Consider the following 24,696-nt stretch of genomic DNA (forward strand, 5'->3'; position numbering starts at 1 on the left):
ATATCCGCCATATCTCCCCTCCCCCATTTCCCCAAGTGAATCCAGCCCTAACCTTAACCTCTGCAATGCACGCACAACCGATGGCGTGCATTCATATACCTGTCTAACACTGTTGCCTTTTACCCCTGCCACCCCCCACCCCCCCCCACAGGAGAAACGCGCACACAACACCAGGGAGCATGTGAGGACTGGAGGAGGCCCCGCTGATGAGAGGCCACTGACCGAACACGAGGAAAGGGCCCTAGAACTGGCTGGCGGACCTGAGGACCGGGAGGTTGCTGATGCAGAGGTCGGGGGCCCACCAGCAAGTGAGCCACCGACAGCCCGTCCCCATATCCCCCTCCCCCATATCACCTGATCACTGCCTGCGTGTCTAACCATGCATGCTTCATTGTGTATCGCAGGAGCAAACGTCAAGGCACCCATCCCCGCAGATGCAGACCGCCCGCATGATGCTCCTCGGAGGCCACGGGAGACGGAGAGACCCGGACCCTCCGGCATGCGACGCCCGCAGGATGCCCCTCGGAGGCCACAGGAGACGGAGAGACCCGGACCCTCCAGCATGCGACGCCCGCAGGATGTCCCTTGGAGACCACTGGAGACGGAAAGACCTGGAGCAACAGGGAGACGACGCCCCCGTCTCGTGCGGGTGCGACGACGCAGGCGTGTGCCACCCAGCAACGAGAGGGGCAGCCAGAGGCCCCCGTCACAGCCGAGCCAGGACACCACTACCCAGGACACCACTACCCAGGACACCCCTACCCAGGACACCACTACCCAGGACACCCCTACCCGGGACAGCACTACCCAGGAAAACGAAATACCGGACAGTGACACAGATTGGATGGGTGGAGACGAACCGCCACCCCAAAGTGCCATGGACTCAGAGTGGGACGAAGAGCACGACACAACGCCACTGCTGTCACCAACACCCTCCACCATCGCAGAAACACTCACCTCGGTTGGACACTTTAGTGATGAGGCGTCTGGTACACTCACTGGTGCGCACAACACAGCTGTCCCGGTACAGCAGGCAGAGGTAGGAGCAGCAGAGGGGCCGGGCAGTCGGAGGGCAGTCGAGCCCAAGCGAACATCTGCCACCCAGATAGATCCCGGGTTCCTGGAGTTACCACACACACCCAAAAATTCCGATGCAACCACCGAACCGGAGACGAGCGAAGAGGGTGACGGCCGGCTTGCGGCGGCTGCAGTCGCAGGTGGAGGAGTCCACCCGCGTCCAGGAGCTGGGAGTGGTCCCGGTCATGCGTGCCACCCAGGCCGACACCGCACGGGTGACATCATCGGTGGAGGCACTGGGTGCGACGGTGTCAGACATGGGGAACGGTTTGCGAGGCCTGGGGCCTTCCGTGAAGGCGGCGTCTGTGGCCCAGGACATGGCTGCCCTCTCACAGGAGGCCATGAGCGAGCGCCAGCGGCAGATGGCAGAGGCGCTCAACGCCATGGCCCAGTCTCAGCAGTCCATAGCCCAGTCTCTGCAGGCCATGGCCCAGTCTCAGCAGGCCATGGCACAGTCTCTGCAGGCCATCGCTGAGGGCATCGGCGCCATTGCCTATGTGCGAGCTGGTGTCGCAGTCACAGACAGTGTTTGGCAATCCCCTGAGCTCCATGGCTGCAAACCTGCAGACCCCTGTCGATACCAGCACGTGCCTCCAGGACTGGCAGCGCCAGATGTCGGGGGGGGCGTCGGATGGCCAGTCCGTTCGCATCCCCCACCCATGTAGAGGCGTGGGGGCCATCGGGCACCCCGAGGGAGGAGGAGGTGCTGTGGTCCGTCCCGGGTCCGCCTGTAGGGGAGGTCCCGGAATACCGTGACACCTCGGACTCCCCCCTTTCCGTCCCAGGTGCATCGGGTGGGCAACGGGCAGGACAGGCTGGCAGCTCACCATCCCAGTCGCCCGGGCCGCAGCCTGGCCCATCTAGGCCAGGATGCCCCAGGAAACGGCCGCCAAAGGGATCACGTGTCAGAGGGCAGGAATCACAGGAGTCCACCTCCAGTTCTGCTGTACCATCTGGGGAACCACGTAGACGTAGTCACAGGGTCCGTAAGGCCAAACAATTAGACACTGAGTAAGTTGGCACGGGTGCAGGGCACAGATGAGTTTTAGGGGCTAGGGCACGTGCATGAACTCCTTTCGTTATTAAAGTCAATGTTACACCTACAGAAGCTGCCTTTGTGCTCTGTCCAAAGCGTGCGGGGGTGTCATGTACGTTGAGCGCAAGTGTGTGTGTGAGGGGTGGTCTTACCTCAGCCCCAGGTGGGTCTGCCCCCTTCCCCCTGGGCCGCCATCAACATCCCTCCGGGCAGAGGACGGGACCGTGCGCTGCAGTGTCACAGCCGCATGCAGGGATGGTCCGGGTGGATGATGGTACTGTGGCCATGGGTCAGACATAGTCCAACGATGTGGAGCCAGGAGCTCATCGCAGGGCGGGTTGTCATCATCCTCCATGGCCTGCAATAGACACGCGTCCACCCGCAACTGTGTGAGCCCGGCCCGTTGTGCCGCAGGTGGATCGGCAATGGGGGGGGTGGTGTGCATGCGGGTGGGGTGGGTGGGGTTGGGGATGGGGGTGAGGGTGCTGGGTGGGTGGATGGGTGGGGGGTGTGGGTGGTCGGCTGTTGCCATGGTGTGCGGTCTGTGGCCATACTACCCGATTCCCTCGCCCATCTAGTCAGTGAAGCGAGCGGCTATCAGCCTGTCCCGTGCCTGCTGGCCCAGCCGGTAACGGTGGACAGCCACCCGCCCGTGTCTAGCCCATCTGCCCTGACCATTGCCCCCATCCCCCTCTTCTGGGGAGGACTGCGCCTCTTCCTGCTGCTCCTCCACTCCGCCCTCCTCTGCCTGCGGCACATCGCCCCTCTGCTGAGCTATATTGTGCAGGACGCAGCACACCACAATGATGCGGCCGACCCTATCTGACCGAAACTGGAGGGTGCCCCCAGAGAGGTCCAGGCACCTGAAACGCATCTTCAGCACGCCAAAGCACCTCTCTATCACTCCCCTTGTCGCTACATGGGCATCATTGTAGCGGTTCTCCGCCTCATTGCGTGGCCTCCGTATAGGCGTCATCAGCCACGATCGCAATGGGTAGCCCCTGTCGCCCAGCAACCAGCCCCTCAGCCGGGGATGGCGTCCCTCGTACATGCCGGTGATGTATGACCGCGGCAACACGTATGAGTCGTGTACACTGCCCGGGTAACGGGCGCAGACGTGCAGGATCATCATGCGGTGGTCGCAGACCACCTGTATGTTCATCGAATAGGTCCCCTTCCTATTGGTGAACACGGCCCTGTTATCTGCAGGTGGCCGCACGGCGACGTGCATCCCATTAATCGCGCCCTGGACCATGGGGAACCCGGCCACGGCAGAGAAGCCCACGGTCCGGGCACCTTGGCTGGCCCGGTCCACAGGGAAGCGGATGTAGCGGTGCGCCATGGCATATAGGGCATCTGTCACTGCCCGGATGCACCAGTGCACCGATGTCTGCGATATGCCGGACAGGTCCCCACTCGGTGTCTGGAATGACCCCGTTGCATAAAAGTTCAGTGCCACCGTAACCTTGACGGACACGGGGAGAGGGTGTCCCCCGCCAGTGCCACGCGGTGACAGGTGTGCCAGCAGGTGGCAGATGTGTGCCACGGTTTCCCGCCTCATCCGGAGTCTCCTCCTGCATTCCCGGTCCGTGAGGTCCTGGTATGACTGCCGGGGCCGGTACACACGGGGCGCCCTCGGGTGCCTCCGTTGCCGTGGGGCTGCGACGTCCTCCTCCCCCTCCTCGTCCTGTTGGTCAGGTCTCCCTCCAGCCTGGGCGTTGCCGCCTGCCCCTCTGCGGCAGCCTGCGCCGCCTCTCTGGCACGCTCCTCCTCCTCCTCATCCAGGGCAATATAGACATTAGCGGCTGCCGCCACGACGGCCAACATCGCTGGCTGATCGGAAAACATGACGGCCTGGTTGGGGGGGGGGGAAACGACGACATGTTATCATTGCCCATACCCCCTCCTCCCCCCAGCCAGGTGGCATGGACCGCATGGGTCCAACTGTTGGAGCCTGGCACCTGGCCAGGTGGACCAACTCACTTGCCCTCGCACCCCTCATCCCCGGCACGGACCCCCCCCCCTCCCCGGCACAGACCCACCCCCCCCATCCTCCTCCCCGGCACGGACCCCGTCCCCCCATCCCCCTCCACGGCACGGACCCCCCCCATCCTCCTCCCCGGCATGGACCCGCCCATCCTCCCTCCCCGGCACTCATCCTCCCGTCCCCGGCACTCAACCCCCCTCCCAGCACTCCCCCGGAGCCCAGCCCACTCTAACCCCCCCCCCCCCCCCCGCCGCACACACACACACAAAACCCTACACACACCTCTCCCCCACACATTCAGACTGCGGCCACGCCATCGCCTGTCCAGCGGCCAACCCCCCAGGCCATCACCCACCTCCACGCTGGTCGGCGTAAACCTTGAGCACAGGTTGACGCCGATTAAAAGGAGGTTTGATTTACGCCGACGTGACCCGTCATCACGTCGACGGGACTTCGGCCCATCCGGACGGGAGAATATCGGCAGGCCCAAAATCGATTGCCTTGCGCCCACCCGTGCCATTCTCCAAGGTCTGCGGTGCCATTGACGCCCCGCCGACTTTTCTCCCTTCGGAGACTTCGGCGGGCGACGGGGGCGGAATTCACGGCGGCCAACGGCCATTCTCCGACCCGCTGGGGGGTCGGAGAATGACGCCCAAGATGTAAAATTGAGAAAGAAACAGAGGACCAAAGGAGAAAACTGGTCACACTGCATGAATTAGAGTCAAATCAGGTACAAAAAGTGAAATAAAATGAAGGAAAGAAAGATTGGTTAAGGGGAAGGACACAGAAAGAAAAATTAAGTAAATAATTTTGAAATGTGGATGTTTTACAGCTCTAAGATGAGTTTACTCCATCCAATTAAAGTTAGTGGAAAGGAAAATTGAGTGCGGTATAGCAGGCAACTAATCCTTTACTACCAGATGGCAGTAAAAGTTAATATTTATCCCATGGTATGATAAAGATAAATAAATAATGGAAACATTAAGTAGGTCTTGTGGCGTAGGGGTAGCATTGCTACTTCTGGGCTAGAAGCCATCGGTTCAAGTCACACTTCAGGACTTGATAGCTATGAGAGGTGTGTTCACAATCTGGTCAAACTGGTGGATTAATAGCCTGTAAATCCTCCCAATACACTTGATGGTGAGCAGGAGAGCTTCCTCGTCAGTTATGCTGCAAAAGGCAACGGCAAAATACTGCAGTACTTTGCTAAGCTTCCAGGATCGAACTGATACAGAAAACTGTGCTTCCCCAGCCTGGTCCCTGATTGATTACCTGGGTCACATGACCCCCTCGGCAGATCACCTCATAAAAAGGGCAAACACCACAGAGGAGGAATGCGAACAATACTGAATGTATCACAAGTCCTGAAAGACGTGCTGTTAGGTAATTTGGACATTCCGCTGTGTACCTGAACAGGCGCCGGAATGTGGCGATGAGGGGCTTTTCGTAGTAACTTCATTGCAGTGTTAATGTAAGCCTACTTGTGACAATAAAGATTATTATTATTACTTAGGTGTTGTTAAATAAAATATTATAAATGTTACTAAGTGGTCACTGGGTCCTAAAACTCCTCCTTGTGAAGTTAGCTAATTTCAACAGGGATCCAATAGGAGTGCTACAATCATTACATTTGACCTCACTATCCATCAGCTATGGAGGAAAGAATCCTTCATGGGTTCTTAGATTTAATTGCCATCCAGTGGCATCTGCTGGAAAGGGCACACATTTGGGCATTGGGTCAGGAAGGGAATGGGCGCGCTAAGATGGTTTTCATTGTTGCACCCTCTGAATGCTCACTGCCTATGATTACACATGAAGAAAGACCACTTAGGTATGGCACCAAATTATTGTCAGTGTTGTTGGGGTGCACCCAGCTGAGGTACTAACAGAAGAATCAATTGAATAAAAATGCTTTATGGCATATTTAGTTGTCACTTTTCAAAATAAAACTTGTACTATTTTAAAATTGCAAAGTATTTACGAATTAACTAAAGTCCTAATTGATATCGGACTTTAGCATCCGTTTAATAATTGTGCGTTATTTATTGGAAGCATTATCGATGCTAAAGGATATATCTAAAAGATGCTTACTCTGTCTTCTTTACTCAAGTCAGTCCCAATATGACTGGAATTTCTAAACACTTTAAGAATACGAATAACATCATACAGCATGCTTGATGAGATATTGAACAAAGTACCTTGAAGTGCTTTCTCAAAATACTCCTCAGGAGAAAATCCTTGACATGTATTTCAGCAGAATGGCTGTCTGTGGGCTCTGCAGAAGTAGAATTGTCCTATATAATTGGCAGACCTTAAAAGACCACAACAAAGAGATGAGGGTCAATGAATTCTCCATGGATGAGTTATCTTCCCCTTTCTGAGGCCCACTTCACTGCCATGTCAGCTGACAACTCCCAGGGGTACCTGTTCTCCGTATCACATCTGGTTCTGCCAAATTAGAACAAAAAACATTTGCTCAGTCCCAGGCAAGACTTAATGGGTCATTGTATAACTCATTGAAACTGCAAATCACAAGCAGTAGAATGGATTATTTATGACACTGGAACGTTGATTCTTTTAAGAAGAGCCTTCGTTGGCTCTGGGTGACATTGAATTATCATATTGAGTTACAGGTGCTGTAAGTAGCAGACAAATGGCATTGAATGTGGTCAACTGACACTGAAGCTGAGTGGGACTAGAATGAGTGTATGCTATCATTCAGTTCATGGAGGTGCACAAGGAGCAAAGTGTATACCAAACCACTAATATATAAAGACCACCCAAATACCAAAAGACAGTAATGGATCGAGCCTCTCCATTAAAGAGATCTATTGTCTTCATCAATTTGCAAAATATTTTAAACTTTTACTTGATATAATGAAACGTTTGACCAAATACATATTTGATGATAACATCTATAAAAGCCAGAAAGGGTTGAAGTGATTTTGGTTTAAAAGTTTAATTTCTAATAAACTTATATTAGCATGATTAAACATCATTACATTTATATTGTCACAGAAAAATATTAGAAATTTTCACTAGGTCCTATTTTGTTACCGTGATGCCAAGTTTCCAAATATTAAAGGCACTCTGAAGTGCAATAAGGAAAGTGGAATCTCAAAAAAGGCTTCAATCCTGGATACCACTAAGTAAAAAAATCAGGCATCAAATAAATGGTTAGAAGTCAAGTGCTTAATCCAAATCCGAGAAAAGATTTTCAATGTATTCATGAAGCTATTTGAAAACTACAGCAGTGTTAAAGGAGTAAAAGGAACTGCAGGCTGCAGTATATTTTACTGTTCAAGTTAATCCAGATTTCGTCATCATCTTCATGGTGAAAGCAGAAGATTTGTTTTACAGATAATTCTAACTAAAATGAAAAGTTCATGCTGCTTTAATGTTTGATGCATTGATTTTTTTTTTCTGTTAACTTACTCCACTTAATAATAATAATTTAATATCTAATCTTTATTAGTGTCACAAGTAAGCTTACATTAACACTGCAATGAAGTTACTGTGAAAAACCCCTCGGCGGGATTCTGTGGTCCTGAGGCTAAGAATTGACGCCATCGGAAACGCCGTAGCATTTCTCGACGGCATCAACACAGCCTCAGGATCCGCAATTCTGGCCCCTACAGGGGTCCAGCACGGCACTGGAGCAGTTCACGCCACTCCAGCTGCTGATCCCGGCGTACACTGGGTGCCGCGGGATCCACGCATGCGCAGTGGCTTCCTTCAGTGCGCCGGCCCCGATGCAACATGGTGCAGGACTACAGGGGCCGACACGGAAGAAAGGAGGCCGCCAGCCAGAGAGGCCAGCCACCGATCGGTGGGCCACGATCGCGGGCCAGGCCACATCGGAGGCACCCCCCCCCGGGGTTGGACCTCCCTCCCCCCCACAGGCCGCCCCGACCCTTCCACACCGAGTTCCCGCTGGCTGAGAGCAGGTGTGGAAGGCGCCGGCGGCACTCGCCGTTTTTACGACCGCCGCTTGGCCCATCCCAGGGCAAGAATCGGCGGGCCGGCCGCATAGGGCGGCCCCCAACCGGCGCCGCACCTACCACGCCAGCGCTGCTGGTGATGGGCCGGCGGCGTGACACGATTCGCACCGGTCGTGGGGATTCTCCGGCCTGGCCCCGGGCGGAGAGAATCCCACCCCCTAGTCGCCACATTCAGGAGCCTGTTCGGGTAGTGAGGGAGAATTCAGAATGTCCAATTCACCTAACAAGCACGTCTTTCGGAACTTTGTAGGAGGAAACCGGAGCATCTGGAAGAAACCGACGCAGACACAGAGAGAACATGCAGACTCCGCATAGATAATGACCAAAGGCCAGGAATCAAACCTGGGTCACTGCCACTGTGAAGCAACAGTGCTACCCACGGAGCTACTGTGCCTCCCACGTTGCATCTGCTTCTCTCTCAAAGGCGCTTGACTTTGTTACCCAATCTCATCCAAGTAATCATCCTTCACACATGAATTTGGACAGAGAATCTCAGTAGATTATTCAACTGTGAAAGCATCACAGCCAAGCTTCTACTCACTTAACACATTTGCATTACCAGCAGCAGTTACTGGATAGCAATCAGGAACAGGAATCCTGGCTGAATTTGATAATGAGGCCTAGCCCAGTGCCTGTACAGTCACTCTGTTGAAATCAACTAGTTTGCAACTGGATTTTTCTTAGCCTGAATATCCAACTCTTCAACCAACGGTGTTCCATATTCATACCTATACTCTACTGAGTTATTTCTCCCAGTCCTGAATGTATCACAAGAGTTAATTTCATAACTTTCTCCCCTCCCACAATGCAAATCTTGGCAAACCACGCCCCCCCCCCCCCCCCCCCCCACCCCACCGCACCCCGCTGACAATGAGAAGCATCCTCCCCCAATCACAGGAATAACATGTCACCACCCAACCCCCACATCGCACTCACATGAGTATGAACTGACCCCCCTCCACACTGGACCCCCCCCCCATTCCCCCCCTTCAGTCACCCACTTCAGTCCCCACCCACAGGCATTGCCAGTGGCACACTGCCCCCTAGCAACATGGTACCTACACACTCGCAGTGAAACCCACGCCTGATGTGGTGGACCCCAAGGCAGAGTCAAGTGGGTCAGGCCATAGGTCATGTGCCCTTTGCCACTGACGGCCTGCAAGAGTCCCCCAATGGTCCTGGGAGTTGTTGGGCCCGGGATGCGAGTGGGGGCTGACATGCCCACCCCCACCCCCCCTCCCAGGATGAGGGTCCTGTGTCTGCTCCTCCCCTTCCAGCCCTGGATATCCCTTGGCAAAGGGACCTCAGGCATCTCTCTGCTCAACAGAATCCTCCTGGTCTGAGTTTTTTAATCCTATGTTGTGGCCTCCTCACCCTGAGCTCTCTGTCTGACAGCTGAAGAGCAGTCCAATGAAGAATCAATGGAGAAACACTTTCCATTTCCTAACAACTGCTCCCTCAGACAACACCAGACTTTAAAACAGCAGCTGTTACAAATGCCAGAGGCTTCCTCGAAAGCCCACAACATGAAAAAGCTTCAAATCCCCTGACAGCCTTTGAAATGCTAAGCACCCATTCAATTTCACAGAGAAGTACCTTTCACATGCCTAGGATTAATAGTTTCATGGGTCAGACACAGCTGCTTGGTGGATTGTTTAATTGCCTTTCCTTTCAGGCTTGAATGCATCTCAAGTACCCTGCTTTACTGCTAACTACAATGTTTTTAAACACTCTTGCTGTAAATGACAACTCATCACGGTACCAAAGGAGCTAAGTGGTTACTCTTCCTCTTTTCTCACAGCAGAAAGCACTTTGCTGCTTTTGATATAGAGGCATGGTAAAAGAACTCAAATCACCATTGCACAGTTTGCTATTTCACAGTTCAATGTGACTGTAAGTTCATAGTAATATCTAGTTTCCTTTGAGTGCTGGCCAAATATTTTATAACAATGGTATTAATGGCTGATTTTTAAAAATTCATTCATGGGATGTGGGCACAAGGTCAGTATTTATTGCCCATTCTTAATTGCCTTTGAGAAGGTGGTGCTGAGCTGCCTTGTTGAACTGCTGCAGTCCATGTGTTGTAGGTACACCCAAGTGCTGTTAGGGAATGAGTTCCAGGATTTTGACCCAACGACAGTGAAAGAACGACAATATATTTACACCTCAGGATAATGCACATAATTAGTACATTATTCCAATTGCAAATACAGGCTAAAAGTAATATAATCCTGTATATTATATTACTTCATAATGTTTAACTGTTAGGGAAACAAAGGACGTTTTAAGGGATTTTTATTTATATTGGTAAACAACAGAAATAAGGTATAGTTTTTAGTGGGTTTAATTTAACGTTTCTGACCCTGGAAGGGTAAAACCTATCATTGAACTCATGCTGGGCGAAGGTGTTTATATGTGTGGGGTTGTTGAAGTTCCAACTGTATTTCTATTGTGCATAGAGAGAGATATGATGTGAAGAATAAAGAAAAGGCTACAACATGGGGGTGTTGCTTAGCAACTGGCACCTTGTAAGGTAGAGAAGCTAATAAGCTTTAGTTTTAGCTGAATTTGGGGTTATCCTTTAACTTTGCTTTTCTAATTTTCCATACAACTGACCCCCCCCCCCACTCACACACACACACACACACACACACTATTTTGTTTAAAGCCCTACCTACAGACGTAGTTTTGCAATTCTCCAGGACTCTGGTCCCAGCATAATTCAGCTGAAGACTGTCCCATCGGAACATCCCCCTCCTTCCCCGTTACTGGTGCCAATGTACCATGAATTTGATCCCATTCCTCCCATGCCAAACTCTGAGCCACGCATTTACCTCTTTAATCTTATTGACCCTGTGCAAATTAGCTCATGGCTCAGGTAGTAAACCGGAGATTATTACCTTTTTGGTTCTGATTTTTAATTTTGCCCCTAGCTGCTCGTATTCCTTCAACAGAACCTCTATCCTTGTTCTACCTATGTACCTAGATGGATCATGACAGCTGGATCTTTACCCTCCCTCGCCAAGTTCCTCTGCAACCCAAACGACATATCCCAAACCTGAGCACCAGGCAGGCAACACAACCTTCTGGACTCTTGATCCTGGTCACAGAGAACAGTTTCTATGCCTCTAACTATACTATCCCCAATTACAACTACATTTCCTTTCTCTCCCCCCAGTTGAATGGCTCCCTGTACCATGGTGCTGTGGTCAGTTTTCTCACCCTCCCCGCGGTCCTCACTCTCATTCACAAGAGAGCAAGGGAGCAAGAACCTCAAACCTGTTGGACAAGGAGAAGGATTCAGGCTCCTTCAACCCTACCTCCTGGATCCCTCTACTTACCTCACTCATTGTCACACCCGCCTGTCCCTGACCAGCGGCCAAATTCAAGATAGCTAATCTAAGGGGTGTGACTTCCTCCTGGAACACAGTGCCCAGGTAACTCCCCCCCCTCCCTGATGTGTCGCAGTGTCTAAAGCTCAGACCCCAGCTCATCAACTCTGAGTTGAAGTTCCCCAAGCAACCAACACTGTTTTTTATTCGTTCATGGGATGTGGGCGTCACTGGGCCAACATTTATGGTCCATCCCTGAGGGCATTTAAGAGTCAACCACATTGCTGTTGATCTGGAGTCACATGTAGGCCAGACCAGGTAAAGCAACAGATGTCCTTCCCGAAAGGACATTAATGAACCAGATGGTCCACTAGGAACCGCAATGGGGGCCACTAGCTCCCACATCATGCAGGTACAACACATCACTTGACCCTGCTTCTCTATTTTATTTAATTTGTTTTTAATTTATTTATTTTTATTTCTGAATGGGCTTTAGATTTTATAAGATCAGCCATGATCTGATTGAATGGTAGAGCAGGCTTGAAGGGCTTAATTGACTACGTCTGCACCTAATTCCTATGTTCCTATAATCTAAATTCAGCTGTTTTTTAGTCTTTCTAATCTGTAAACTATTTCTCCTTTTTATCATTAATCGCAAAACAAATTAGAATAGGTAATGCAAGTTAGCAATTACTTCCCAGCCAATTTTCCGTTTTCCTATGAAGTCAATCTTTGTTTTTCTCACTCTCTTTATGGTGAGTCTTTTCCCGCTGTTAAAACTCTCTGGGTCCATCTCTCTCCATGCTGTTTCTCATTCTGAAGATCCTCTTTCTTTTCCCGCTGTTTTAACTTGAATTGGATTTGGATTTCATTTATTATCACGTGTACCAAGGTACAGTGAAAAGTATTCTTCTGCATACAGTCCAGACAGATCATTCCATACATGAAAAGAAAACAGAGGGCAAACATAAATAATAATAAGAAGAACCTTTTATTGTCACAAGTATGAAGTTACTGTGAAAAGCCCCTAGTCGCCACATTCCAGTGCCTGTTTGGGTAAGCTGCTACAGGAACTGAACCTACACTGCTGGCCTTGTTCTGTATCACAAACCAGCTGTCTAGCCCACTGAGTACACATAGACATAGACATCGGGTGAAGCATACAGGACTGTAGTACTACTCAGTAGAGAAAATGTTTGAAGAGATCAGTTCAGTCCATAAGAGGGTCATTCAGGAGTCTGGTAACAGTGGGAAAGAAGCTGTTTTTGAATCTGTTAGTGTGTGTTCTCAGACTTTTGTATCTCCTGCCCGATGGAAGAGGTAGGAAGAGTGAATAACCCGAGTGGGAGGGGTTTGTGATTATGCTGCCAGCTTTCCCAAGGCAGTGGGAGGTGTAGACAGAGTCAATAAATGGGAGGCAGTTTTGCACAATGGACAGGGCTGTGTTCACGACTGTAGTTTCTTCCGGTCTTGGGCCGAACAGTTGCCATACCAGGCTGTGAGGCAACCAGATAGGATGCTTTCTATGGTGCATCTGTAAAAGTTGGTAAGAGTCAATGTGGAAATGCTGAATTTCCTTAGTTTCCTGAGGAAGTATAGGCGCTGTTGTGCTTTCTTGCTCGTAGTGTCAACGTGGGTGGACCAGGACAAATTGGTGGTGATATGCACACCTAGGAATTTGAAGCTGTCAACCATCTCCACCTCGGCCCCGTTGATGCAGACAGGGATGTGTACGAATCTTTGCTTCCTGAAGTCAATGACCAGCTCTTTAGTTTTGCTGATATTGAGGAAGAGACTGTTCTCCTTACACCACTCCACTAGGTTCTCTACCTCCCTCCTGTACTCTGATTCATTGATGTTCGAGGTCGGACCAACTACAGTTGTGTCATCAGCAAATCTGTAGATGGAGTTGGAGCCAAATTTTGCCACACAGTCATGTGTGTATAGGGAATATAGTGGAGGGATAAGTACGCAATGTTGCGGGACACCGGTATTGGGGACTTTCGTGGAGGTGGTGTTGTTTATCCTTGCTGATTCACCGAGACTGCCTCTCTCCGCACTGTTTCTCACTTTGAAGCTGTTCTCCTTTTCCCACTGTTCTAACTCTCCGGGTCTGCCTCTCTCCGCACTGTTTCTCACTGTGAAGCTGCTCTGCCTCCCTCCACTGTTCTAACTCTCTGGGACTGCCTCTCTCCATGCTGTTTCGCACTCTGAAGATGCTCTCCCTTTTCCCGCTGCTCTAACTCTCTGGGTCTGCCTCTCTCCGCGCTGTTTCGCACTCTGAAGCTGTTCTCCTTTTCCCGCTGCTCTAACTCTCTGGGTCTGCCTCTCTCCTCACTGTTTCTCACTCTAAAGCTGCTCACCCTTTTCCCGCTGCTCTAACTCTTTGGGTCCGCCTCTCTCCTCACTGTTTCTCACTCTGAAGCTGCTCTCCCTTTTCCCGCTGCTCTAACTCTCTGGGTCTGCCTCTTTCCTCACTGTTTCTCACTCTAAAGCTGCTAGCCCTTTTCCCGCTGCTCTAACTCTTTGGGTCCGCCTCTCTCCTCACTGTTTCTCACTCTGAAGCTGCTCTCCCTTTTCCCGCTGCTCTAACTCTCTGGGTCTGCCTCTCTCCTCACTGTTTCTCACTCTGAAGATGCTCTCCCTTTTCCCGCTGCTCTAACTCTCTGGGTCTGCCTCTCTCCTCACTGTTTCTCACTCTGAAGATGCTCTCCCTTTTCCCGCTGCTCTAACTCTCTGGGTCTGCCTCTCTCCTCACTGTTTCTCACTCTGGGGGGATTCTGAGGATCGTAACATATGTGAAATGTGTTTAGAGTGCAATTTGAATATGGGCTCAGTTTTCAATATTTTTCAATGTAAACTTGTCATCTGGCATCCAGATTTGTTGTCAAAGATGAAAAGTATCAAGTAAATCAAATACTCAGAAGAGAAAGGGAACAAGGATCTGTAAAGGATATTGAATTTGTGGACATGCTATAAAATAAAGCCCAGTATAACAGCATACAGTTATGCCTGTCGCCAAGAATATTCCCTGATCATCAATCTACCAATTAATTTTATTCATATAACATTGGTGGCTACTCATGACCTTTCTTAGCAATACCATGAATGGAATGTGTTGCTGGCAGCAGGATTTCCATTGTCAGACCAGAAACCTGGAAGGGTGCTGCCATGCTAAACCCATTTCAGTGGTCAATAGGATCCAGGATCACATCCTCTCAGTAGCAGTCTCCAAGGTATCCATCCCTATTGAGGATGGCTGCATACCCTCAAACCATGGCCACTACTGGGATTGCACCTGGGAGAGGAAAGCACAGCAAACAGAGGTGCACCCTCAGAACGAGGTAAGTGGGGTCTGTGGGCACCAGAAAAGGTCCTGGTAGAATTTGTTAGGGGAGGGAATTGGTGAGAGCAGATGGTGCCACTGCCACCAGGTGGCCCCTCCAAATGCCATAAAGTGCCTGGAAAGAATGGTTCCCCTTTCTGGAGCCATTTAAGAGGCCAGCAGGGTTTACCGGGCCATCTGCACACAGTGTCATAATTCAATGTTAATTCACATAGTAAAATAGGAGGAGCTGGAGTCAATCTTTCTTTACCATAGGTTTATTCTCTAATCCCATAGAACATAGGTACAGACTCCCGGGGCGAGATTCTCCGACCCCCTGCCGGGTCGGAGAATCGCCGGGGCTGGTGTGAATCCCGCCCCTGCCGGTTGCGGAGGTCTCTGGCACCGGAGATTCGGCGGGGGCAGGAATCGCGCCGCGCCGGTTGGCGGGCCCCCCCGCTCGATTCTCCGGCCTGGATGGGCCGAAGTCCCGCCGCTAAAATGCCTGTCCCGCCGGCGTAAATTAAACCACCTACCTTACTGGCGGGACAAGGCGGGCTCCGGGGTCCGGGGGGGGCGCGGGGCGATCTGGCCCCGGGGGGTGCCCCCACGGTGGCCTGGCCCGCGATCAGGGCCCTCCGATCCGCGGGCGGGCCCGTGCCATGGGGGCACTCTTTTCCTTCCGCCTCCGCCACGGTCTCCACCATGGCGGAGGCGGAAGAGACTCCCTCCACTGCACGTGCGTGGGAAGCTGCCAGCGGCCGCACACTTCACAGTGTGCTCCTGCGCATGCGCCGCCCGGAGATGTAATTTCCGTGCCAGCTGGTGGGGCACCAAAGGCCTTTTCCTCCAGCTGGCGGGGCGGAAATTCGTCCGGCGCCGGCCTAGCCCCTCAAGGTTGGGGCTCGGCCCCCAAAGATGAGGAGCATTCCGCACCTTTGGGGCGGCGCGATGCCCGTCTGATTTGCGCCGTTTTGGGCGCCAGTCGCCGGACATCGCGCCGTTTCCGGAGAATTACGCCCCCTATTCCTTGCCTCAACACAGGTGGATATTGGTTTTTATATATACTTGAGAATAGTGCTCTAGCATTTCTGCAATTAGTAACAGCTGCTCCCACTTAGAACTAGAGCACTGACTTAGTTCTGACAGGACTGAAACATTAACACAGAGGGCCTTCACTGGTTAAATAAGCCGAGGCAGGAAGAGGCCATTAAGTTGCTCAGTTAGATTTTGCTGCCATCCACCACCTTTCTCATTGCTGCCAATATGACATGGCAGCAGAAAGACAACAGGCATTCCACCCAAAACCTCGCCTGTCATTTTATAGTCCCTCCTTCCAGTGCATCTGTGAAGAGTTGGTAAATTCTTGCCAAATTATTCAATCACAGAATTATTTTAGGATTTCTAAACAGTTTATGACATCATCGCATTGTGAGAGGACCCTCATGACAAGGACTGCAACAGTTCAAGAAGGCAGCTCACCACCACCTTTAAGGGCAAATAAGGAGGGCAATAAATGCTGGACTTGCCCATAATGAATTAAATGTGGTGGGATATTTGAAAATAATGTAACAATATTACATTGATGGTAAAATCACTCTTCGTGACAAAGTTGATGGATTATTTTACACAAGGCAAACCCCAAATTCTTCACACATACATACATTCATTAAATAAGTCGGGATTTAGAAATTAAAGGTGTGGTCCATTTGCTGGAATACTTCAAATAGTTATAAGTACCTGGCACAGGCCCTGATTTACTGTACTCCCACCTCTACATTTTCCTACTCTATTTTGAACTAGTAATTATCCAACATATAAAAGAGTTCTGCCGAAAGAGAAACTTGTCCCAACAAGCATTCAATATCAGAAAAATAAATAAATCTCCAGATAATCAAAAGCCTGCCAGCCAATGCCTGTCAGTTATGTCACATCCTTCAAGGTGCCAAACCTTTAAAGTATGAACTGAGAGCATCACACTTTAGGACTTAACTTCTCAAAGTATTATGCATCGACAGGGCAAACATTAGTCTTTGGCCACAATTATGAATCAACTAACTGATTTTCATTAAATATCAGCATTTTTACAATTTAAGGTACTAAATAAAGTTTTTTTCAACTAATAAATAAAATGCTTAACATTTCAATCTCGTACAACAACTCCAACGCAGGAGGCACAAAGAAAACACAATAATGGAACTCAATGAGCAACTTTAGGACTGAAATATAAACACAATTGATTGCATGCGAAGAGGGCTCTGTAAATCAGCAGTAAAATAACATGAAATAAATGGTCATGGCTTTCACTTTCCCCATCCTTAATTGGGATGCATCTGTGTGGGATGGGTAACCTCTACGTGTCATGGAGATGCCATTCTCCGACCCTAGCAGACAGACCTTTCCTTGCATTATGAGCTGCATCTCTCCAGACGCACAAACGACTTTTGGGAAAACTGTTATGTTCAGAAATTTTGATACACATGACTTTACGAATTAACCATTACGTATATCTTTCCTAAATCCTTCAATTAAAATCATATGTTCCTCTTGCCAAATATTAGCCTGTGTCTTATTTAGCACTTGCAAAGCTTCTGGTTCAAGTAAGTACCAGCAGAAATAAAGTCTGACTCGTTGACCTGAACTTATCACAACGCTGGGGTAAAAAGCAGAACCAATGCCAGTGCATGATGACACTTGGGCCTACTTGACAATTTTACTGCAGGCGGCCTCTTAATTAAGGATGGAGGCAGATCCCTGATGCTATCGATCCACTCAGAGGGATGACAGCTCTGAAACCTGAGCAGCGCTACTGGAAGAGTTTCAAAAAATCAAAATAATCACAGGGCTGTGGGTCTCACAGGAACCCCTCCCAGGAGATTGTTTGGACCATGGGGACCAGCCCACTACCCCCTCTTTAGGCCACATCAATCCTTCCCTCCCCTGTCAGCATTCCGAAGAGACCATTCACTCCACATTATTCAGGTCCATTCCTCCATCATGCACAACACCTCATCCTCTTCCAGCTGCACCTTCCCATGCAATTACTGTAGATGTATCACCTGCCCCTTTTCCTCCTCTCTCTTCACTGTCGAAGGCCCCAAACACTCCTTCTGAAGTAGCGATTTTCATGTACTTCTTTTATTTTAGGATACTGTATTTGCTGCTCACAATGCAGTCTGTACGACACTGTGGAGACCAAACACAGACTAGGTAACCGCAAGAATGACCCCGACCTTCCTGTCACTTGCCATTTCAATTCACCATCTTGCTCTCTTGCTCACATGTCTGTCCTCGGCCTATTGCAATGTTGCATTGAAGCCTAAAGCAAGCTTGAAAAACACCACATCATCGACCAATGAGGGATTTTATAGCCTTCTAGACTCAACATTGAGTTCAACAACTTCAGATCATTCTGAAGATTTTTCCCACCCCCCAAGCATCAGTCTGTATCATGTTCTCATGTTTGTGTATTCAGAAGCATTGGCCTTTCTTCTGCTATTAATATTTAGTCTGGACTAATGTTTTGTGTCTATAATATTATCACTCCCCTTGCCTTATGTTCCATGACAGCTTTGTCAGTTAATCTCCCCTGCCTTATAACCTATCCTTGACCTCTTCTGCTCCACTTGTCCCTCTACCCTTTTCCAAAACCCCTCACATTTCAACCTCATACTGGGCTCTAAATATCAACTCTGTTTCTGGCTTCACAGATACTGCCAGGTCAGCTGGGTTTTTCCAACATTTTCTGTATTTATCTCTCTATAGGCCAAAACTCTGATGGCCCCCAGCCCAGCTGCCACAGAGAAGCCACCTGCATCAGGTTAGTGGCCATATATTGCAGCAAATTTCAGCTGCTGGGAAAATGACCTGGCATGATGTGGCTCCCCACTATTTTATTGCTGTGCTTTATACTGTGTTAGACAATGCTTTGAAATGTCTGCTCCAAGATTCTAGCTCTGGCTCCCAGTTCTTTCAACAGCTCTGATTACTTTTCTCCATGTCCACACACAGACTTAACCAATCAATCACAGTGAGACTCAACAGTAAACAAACTCACATAATGTGGTTATTGTCTCTTTAAGGGCAACGCAGCAGATTAAGGATCACCTGGCCTGGGGGAGCAATTGCGACTGTGTGGAGAATCGCCCCAAGGGGGGAACTCTCTTAGGAAAAGAGACATATAGGAGCAATCTGCAGCCATGCAGCTGCTGAATAATTCTTATTAATAAATACCTTTTGTGTTCATTAGTGAAGTCTGTGAAAATACATCATTACATCTGGCGATGGGGATAAATTATCATGACACTGCCTCTGGCTTGATACCTGTGAGTATCCTGTTTTAATGGAAGCTGAAAATAAATACTCACCAGAATGCCTCTCCTTGGGCAAATAGACCTATTTGAGGTATTGAGATATTGCCAGACACTGAATAATGTAGAATCAGAAAAGATGGACGGTTACAAGATGGCTGAGCAATGGAGGGAACATGATAAGATCCCTGGGTCAGAATCCACAAAAAGGGTGAGCAAAATATAGAAATGTACCTCTAATTACATTGTAGACTGGGATGTGACATGGGAGGCTAAGTGAATTGGAGAGGCTGAGGGAAAAACACAGAAGAAGCCTGAATTGGGCAGCAGAATCAAACGTTTAAAAAAAAAACACAGAGAAAAAAAATGAAGCAAGAGCTGTGGTTTTAAGTTTAAAAAAAGAACTTAAGTTTAAAAAAATCAGAGTTGCTACAAAACCTTTTTAAAAGAGCACACAGAAAGCAGTGCTTTAAGTTTTTTTTTTAAATGGTTGAAGTGAGCCGCAGCAAGGTCTCCCAAAGAGCAGGAAGATTAAGAGGCCGAAACTGAGTGACAGGCTCCCAATTTGCAGGGCCGGGGGGAGAGCCTGTGAATATTCCGTTGCAGTAATCCATGCACGGAGGAAGTTCAATCGAGCAGAGAAGTTCCCAAAATTTAAGAAAAGAAGGAAGTTGGATAAAAGGCAAAGAATTGCTGCAGTTAAAAAAGTTCAAAAGCTTATTAAAAAGTTGGCACTAGAAAGCAGTGCTGCAGCTTTAAGAGTGAGAAAACAAAACAGCTCAGAACACTCTGGGGGCGATTCTCCGAGCCCGCGCCGGGCTGCTGAATCGCTGCAACCGCGCCACGACGCCAGCGCTCGATTCTCCGAGGTGCGGAGAATCGACACCATTTGCGCCGGCGCCTTTGGCGCGGCACCGGCCGCGGGCCACTGGATTCTCCGGCCCAGGTGGCCGTTCACCCCTGGTCGCTGTCGGCGGGAACTCTGCGCAAATGGTCCGGGTGCAACCTGTGGGGAGGGGTCTCCGTCCCGGGGGGGCCTCCGATGGGGTCTGACCCGCGATCGGGGCCCACTGATCGGCGGGCCGGCCTCTCCCCCCCAGTGCCTAGTTTCATGCGCGGCCGGCCCCCGAACACCGACGCCATGTTGAGTCGCGGCCGGCGCGCTGAAGAAGTCCCCCGCGCATGCGCAGGTTGGCGCAACGCCCATTTGGCGCCGGGAAGGGAGGCCGCTCCAGCGCCATGCTGGCCCCCTATGGGGGTCAGAATCGATCGTCCCCGTGCCCGTTTCGAGCCATCGTGAAACGCGACGGCGTTCACGACAGTGCGAACACTTGGGCTCCATTTTGGAGAATCGCCCCCTCTGTACCTGCATTGATAAGCTTGTTGCAAAATACACCCACAAAGGGAAGACAATTGTGTCCGAGGAGCTATAGCCCATGTGAGTAAAGAAAATTACTACCCAGTCTTAAAGCAGCAATATCCTTATAGAGGTAATACACTTAAAGTGGCAATGCACCTAAAGTGGCAACCGCAAGAAGGAACAAATGGCTATGTAAAGGGAAATTAGAGAAGACCCCCAGATAGAGGGCACCTCTCCAAAAATGCCTATAAGCAACAAAGACCTCAAAGAATAGGCAGAGAAAAGATCAAATAAGAGGCAACATAGATCTCAGAAAGGGGGCAACAGAGGATCCCAAAAAGTGGGCAAAAAGGCCGACCCGAGGCAGAGGCCAACTTTCAAAAAAGATCTATGGATGGAAAAGACCTCAAAGAAGAGGCAATAGAAGACCCCAGAAAGTGGGCTAAAGAAGAACCCAGAAGAAGGGCAATGAAAGACCCCAGAAAGGGGCAATGAAAGATCCCAGAAAGATCCCTGTTGGAGACAGACCTTACCAACAGTAAAGCCAAAAGGGTTTGAAGTTAAGCCAAGTAGAAATGAAGGTTCCATTTGTGAAATGTATACTTGCAGTGGGAACATGATGGATTCTCTTCGGAAGAAATGCAGAAATTAGACTTCGAAAGAAATTAGGGACTATTAAACATAAAGAAGAATCAGTAAAAAGAATTAAAGCTCCAAAGAGATTAAAACAGCGAGATGAAATGATTGACACCAAACGTGGAGAATAAAGATATTTTTTAAAATTACTAAATGAAGTTAAGAAGCAGAAATTAATGAATTAATCGAAAATAAGCTGAACTCCATGGAAAAAGCAACTAGAAAATAAGAACAGTGAAGAATTGAATAGGGAGAATAAGATCTTGAAGAAGGGAAGCTTGGCAATGAGAATTTAACTGAAGAGGCAAAAATATTGAAATTGACAACAGAATCAGCAAATCAGACAGAGAAAGAAATTGAGATTGTGCCAGAGCAAGATTGCTGAAATGGGTACACAAAAAGAAAAGCACGAGAACCAGCGGTGAAAGGATGCTAAATTGTAATGCTAGGAAGAAAATAAACTTTATCACACAACCTAAGAAACTGAATACCACAACCATTCCTTCACACATGACAGACCAAGATTGTGAATGAATTGTCAAGCCATAAGAATTTGTTGTACCGTGATCATATGTGCCTACATGCATTATAATGTAAGGTGCTTGGCAGAGCAAGGGTTATTGTGGGACTAGAGAGTGGCTAGTGATGTAGATCATAGAATTTACAGTGCAGAAGGAGGCCATTCGGCCCATCGAGTATGCACCAGCTCTTGGAAAGAGCATCCCACTTAAGCCTAGGCCTCCACCCTATCCCTGTAACCCAGTAACCCCATCTCACCTTTTTGGACACTAAGGGCAATTTATCATGGCCAATCCACCTAACCCGCACATCTTTGGACTGTGGGCGGAATCCAGATCCCCGGAGGAAACCCACGCACACACGGGGATAACATGCAGACTCCGCGCAGACAGTGACCCAAGCCCTGAATCAAACCTGGAATCCTGGAGCTGTGAAGTAACTGTGCTAACCGCTGTGCTACCGTGGTGCCCATGTGTATGTAGTCGCATGGTCAGAGAATAGTCTAGGATGGGACTCGATAAGCAGCAAGCCTGCATGGAAAGCTCCATACAAGACCATATTTGGAACTGAACATAGAATCATAGAATAGTTAAAACCTACCAATAAATGTGTTTATGTTTTAAAATACAAGCTTCAAGATGAGCCACTGCAATATCAAAACCACATATTTAGTTTATAATTTGATATGGGTGGGATTTTCCAGTCCATTTCACTGCTGGATTTCTCTGGCCCCACTGCAGTCCGGCTGAGCGCCAACTCAGATCGGAGAATCCTGACTATGCTGTCATAATATGAAACTTCAATAGTGGATCAAGTTAAATCCCCCAGGGATTACTGTCTCTAAGATTGGACCCCTGTCATACCAAGTGAACATGGAGTAGTAGAGAGATGCTCTAGCAGTCAGTTTTGCCATCCAGATATGATTTTGAACCCGGCAACACCTGATTGACCTGTTAAAAATGTGATTGATGTCTCCATGGAAGCAAGTAGTGATGAAATGCCTGTGTCAGAAGAAGTACCACTCATTGCCATTCCTGTTAATGTCGATCCTCTGAAAGTACCTCAGACAACAGAATTACACCGCTCTACAAGGAACAGAAAATCCCCTCAAAGGTTCTCCGTTCCTGAGACTAAGGGCTGGATTCTCCGACCGGCGATGCAGAAATTGCGTTCAGCGATTGACTGGAGAATGCGTTTTTACGCTGAAATCGGGGCGGTGCTGTTTTTCCGATGCTCAGCCCCCTCAAAAATGGCGTAGTCAAGGAGTACGCCACACGCCTTCGGGATAGCCTGAGGACGTCACCTGAGGCCCTCTTCCAATGGGCCAAGTCCCCAACGGCGTGGAGCGCGTGTCCTCACAACTTTCGGGGACCACACATGGCGGCTGCTAACTGTGTCCAGCGCCGCAACACAGTCGGGGGTGGAGCCATTCCGCTGGTAGGGGGGGCTTCAGCAGGGGCTGAGGGGACTGGTGGGGGGTGGTCCCGGGATGGTGAGGAGGGCAGTTTTTGGCAGGCCAGGTCTGCATGTGGCCGGCACCATGTTGTACGGCGCAAGAATATTTGGCTAATGGTAAAGTTCTTGGAAGTGTGGATGAGCAGAGGGATCTAGGTGACCATGTACATAGATCCCTGAAAGTTGCCACCCAGGTTGATAAGGTTGTGAAGAAGGCCTATGGAGTGTTGGCCTTTATTGGTAGAGGGATTGAGTTCCGGAGTCGGGAGGTCATGTTGCAGCTGTACAGAACTCTGGTACGGCCGCATTTGGAGTATTGCGTACAGTTCTGGTCACCGCATTATAGGAAGGACGTGGAGGCTTTGGAGCGGGTGCAGAGGAGATTTACCAGGATGTTGCCTGGTATGGAGGGAAAATCTTATGAGGAAAGGCTGTTGGACTTGAGGTTGTTTTCGTTGGAGAGAAGAAGGTTAAGAGGAGACTTAATAGAGGCATACAAAATGATCAGGGGGTTAGATAGGGTGGACAGCGAGAGCCTTCTCCCGCGGATGGAAATGGCTGGCACGAGGGGACATAGCTTTAAACTGAGGGGTAATAGATATAGGACAGAGGTCAGAGGTAGGTGCTTTACGCAAAGAGTAGTGAGGCCGTGGAATGCCCTACCTGCTACAGTAGTGAACTCGCCAACATTGAGGGCATTTAAAAGTTTATTGAATAAACATATGGATGATAATGGCATAGTGTAGGTTAGATGGCTTTTGTTTCGGTGCAACATCGTGGGCCGAAGGGCCTGTACTGCGCTGTATTGTTCTATGTTCTATGTTCTATGTTCTAACCGCCGCAGGCCGCCGCCGTGCGCATGCGGGGCCACGGACCCGGCCATCCTGCAGCCATTTCCATGGGTAAAGCGGGGGGCTTTACGCGGCGCGGTTGCTAACCCCTGTTATGGGCCAGGGTTTAGAGAACCCCAAAGTGTATCATGGAGTTCACCTGACCCACAACATTTACTAGATTGTGGTATGGCGAGCACACGGCCCACTCTACAGGTATGGTACAGCAGATTCCAACAGTATTTGTTAAAGCAAAATAATGATTATTCTATGAACTCAAGTTAACCTTTTTAAAACACACAGTGAACATCTTAGCAACCATCAATTCAAATACAACCCCCAAAGAATACACTAAGTAATCCTTAATAACTTCCCAAACAACATCCAGAAGACAAAAGACCCTTGTAACACAGAGATCAGCATTAAATTCTCTAATGAGAGCAGGTATCCTTTTGAAATCACCTAAATTAACACTCTTTAGCTTGGAGAGAGATCCATGCACATCTGCTGGCTTTCACTGCAGCTCTTCGCTCTGAAAACAAAACTAAAAACTCACTCTGTAGCAGCCTGCTCAGAAACGAAAGTAAAGCAGACAGCCCAGCTCCACCCACTCTCTGACATCACTGCAGTAATAAACACCCATTTCTTAAAGGTACACCCACTACAGTTATTCTATAAAAATCACCCATTTCTTTAAGGTACTCTCACATGACGCCCCCTACTGGGCATAGGATCGGTGCGGGGGTGGCGCCGAATTTTCTGGTCGTATGACCAGACGAATCCCGAGGACATAGCCGCAGATTTGGAGAATCCAGCCCTAAGTGTTAA

At 49.3% G+C, this 24,696-nt stretch overlaps 1 long non-coding RNA gene across 2 annotated transcripts in view; it reads right to left on the reverse strand.

The window, feature by feature from the left end:
- Positions 1 to 24,439, reverse strand: part of LOC140408934 (uncharacterized) — a 45,063-nt gene extending 20,624 nt beyond the window's left edge. The window contains exons 1-2 of one of the 2 annotated variants that reach the window (XR_011940241.1): positions 24,331 to 24,439; positions 6,299 to 6,411 (exon numbers count right to left, since the gene is read on the reverse strand). This is a non-coding gene — a long non-coding RNA (uncharacterized lncRNA). Of the gene's footprint in view, positions 1 to 6,298; positions 6,549 to 24,330 lie in introns of both variants that reach the window. The other variant, XR_011940242.1, reaches the window with a different exon arrangement.
- Positions 24,440 to 24,696: the final 257 nt, after the last annotated feature.

Source organism: Scyliorhinus torazame, chromosome 3, assembly GCF_047496885.1.
Source record: "Scyliorhinus torazame isolate Kashiwa2021f chromosome 3, sScyTor2.1, whole genome shotgun sequence".
In the NCBI taxonomy this organism is placed as follows: Eukaryota; Metazoa; Chordata; class Chondrichthyes; order Carcharhiniformes; family Scyliorhinidae; genus Scyliorhinus; species Scyliorhinus torazame.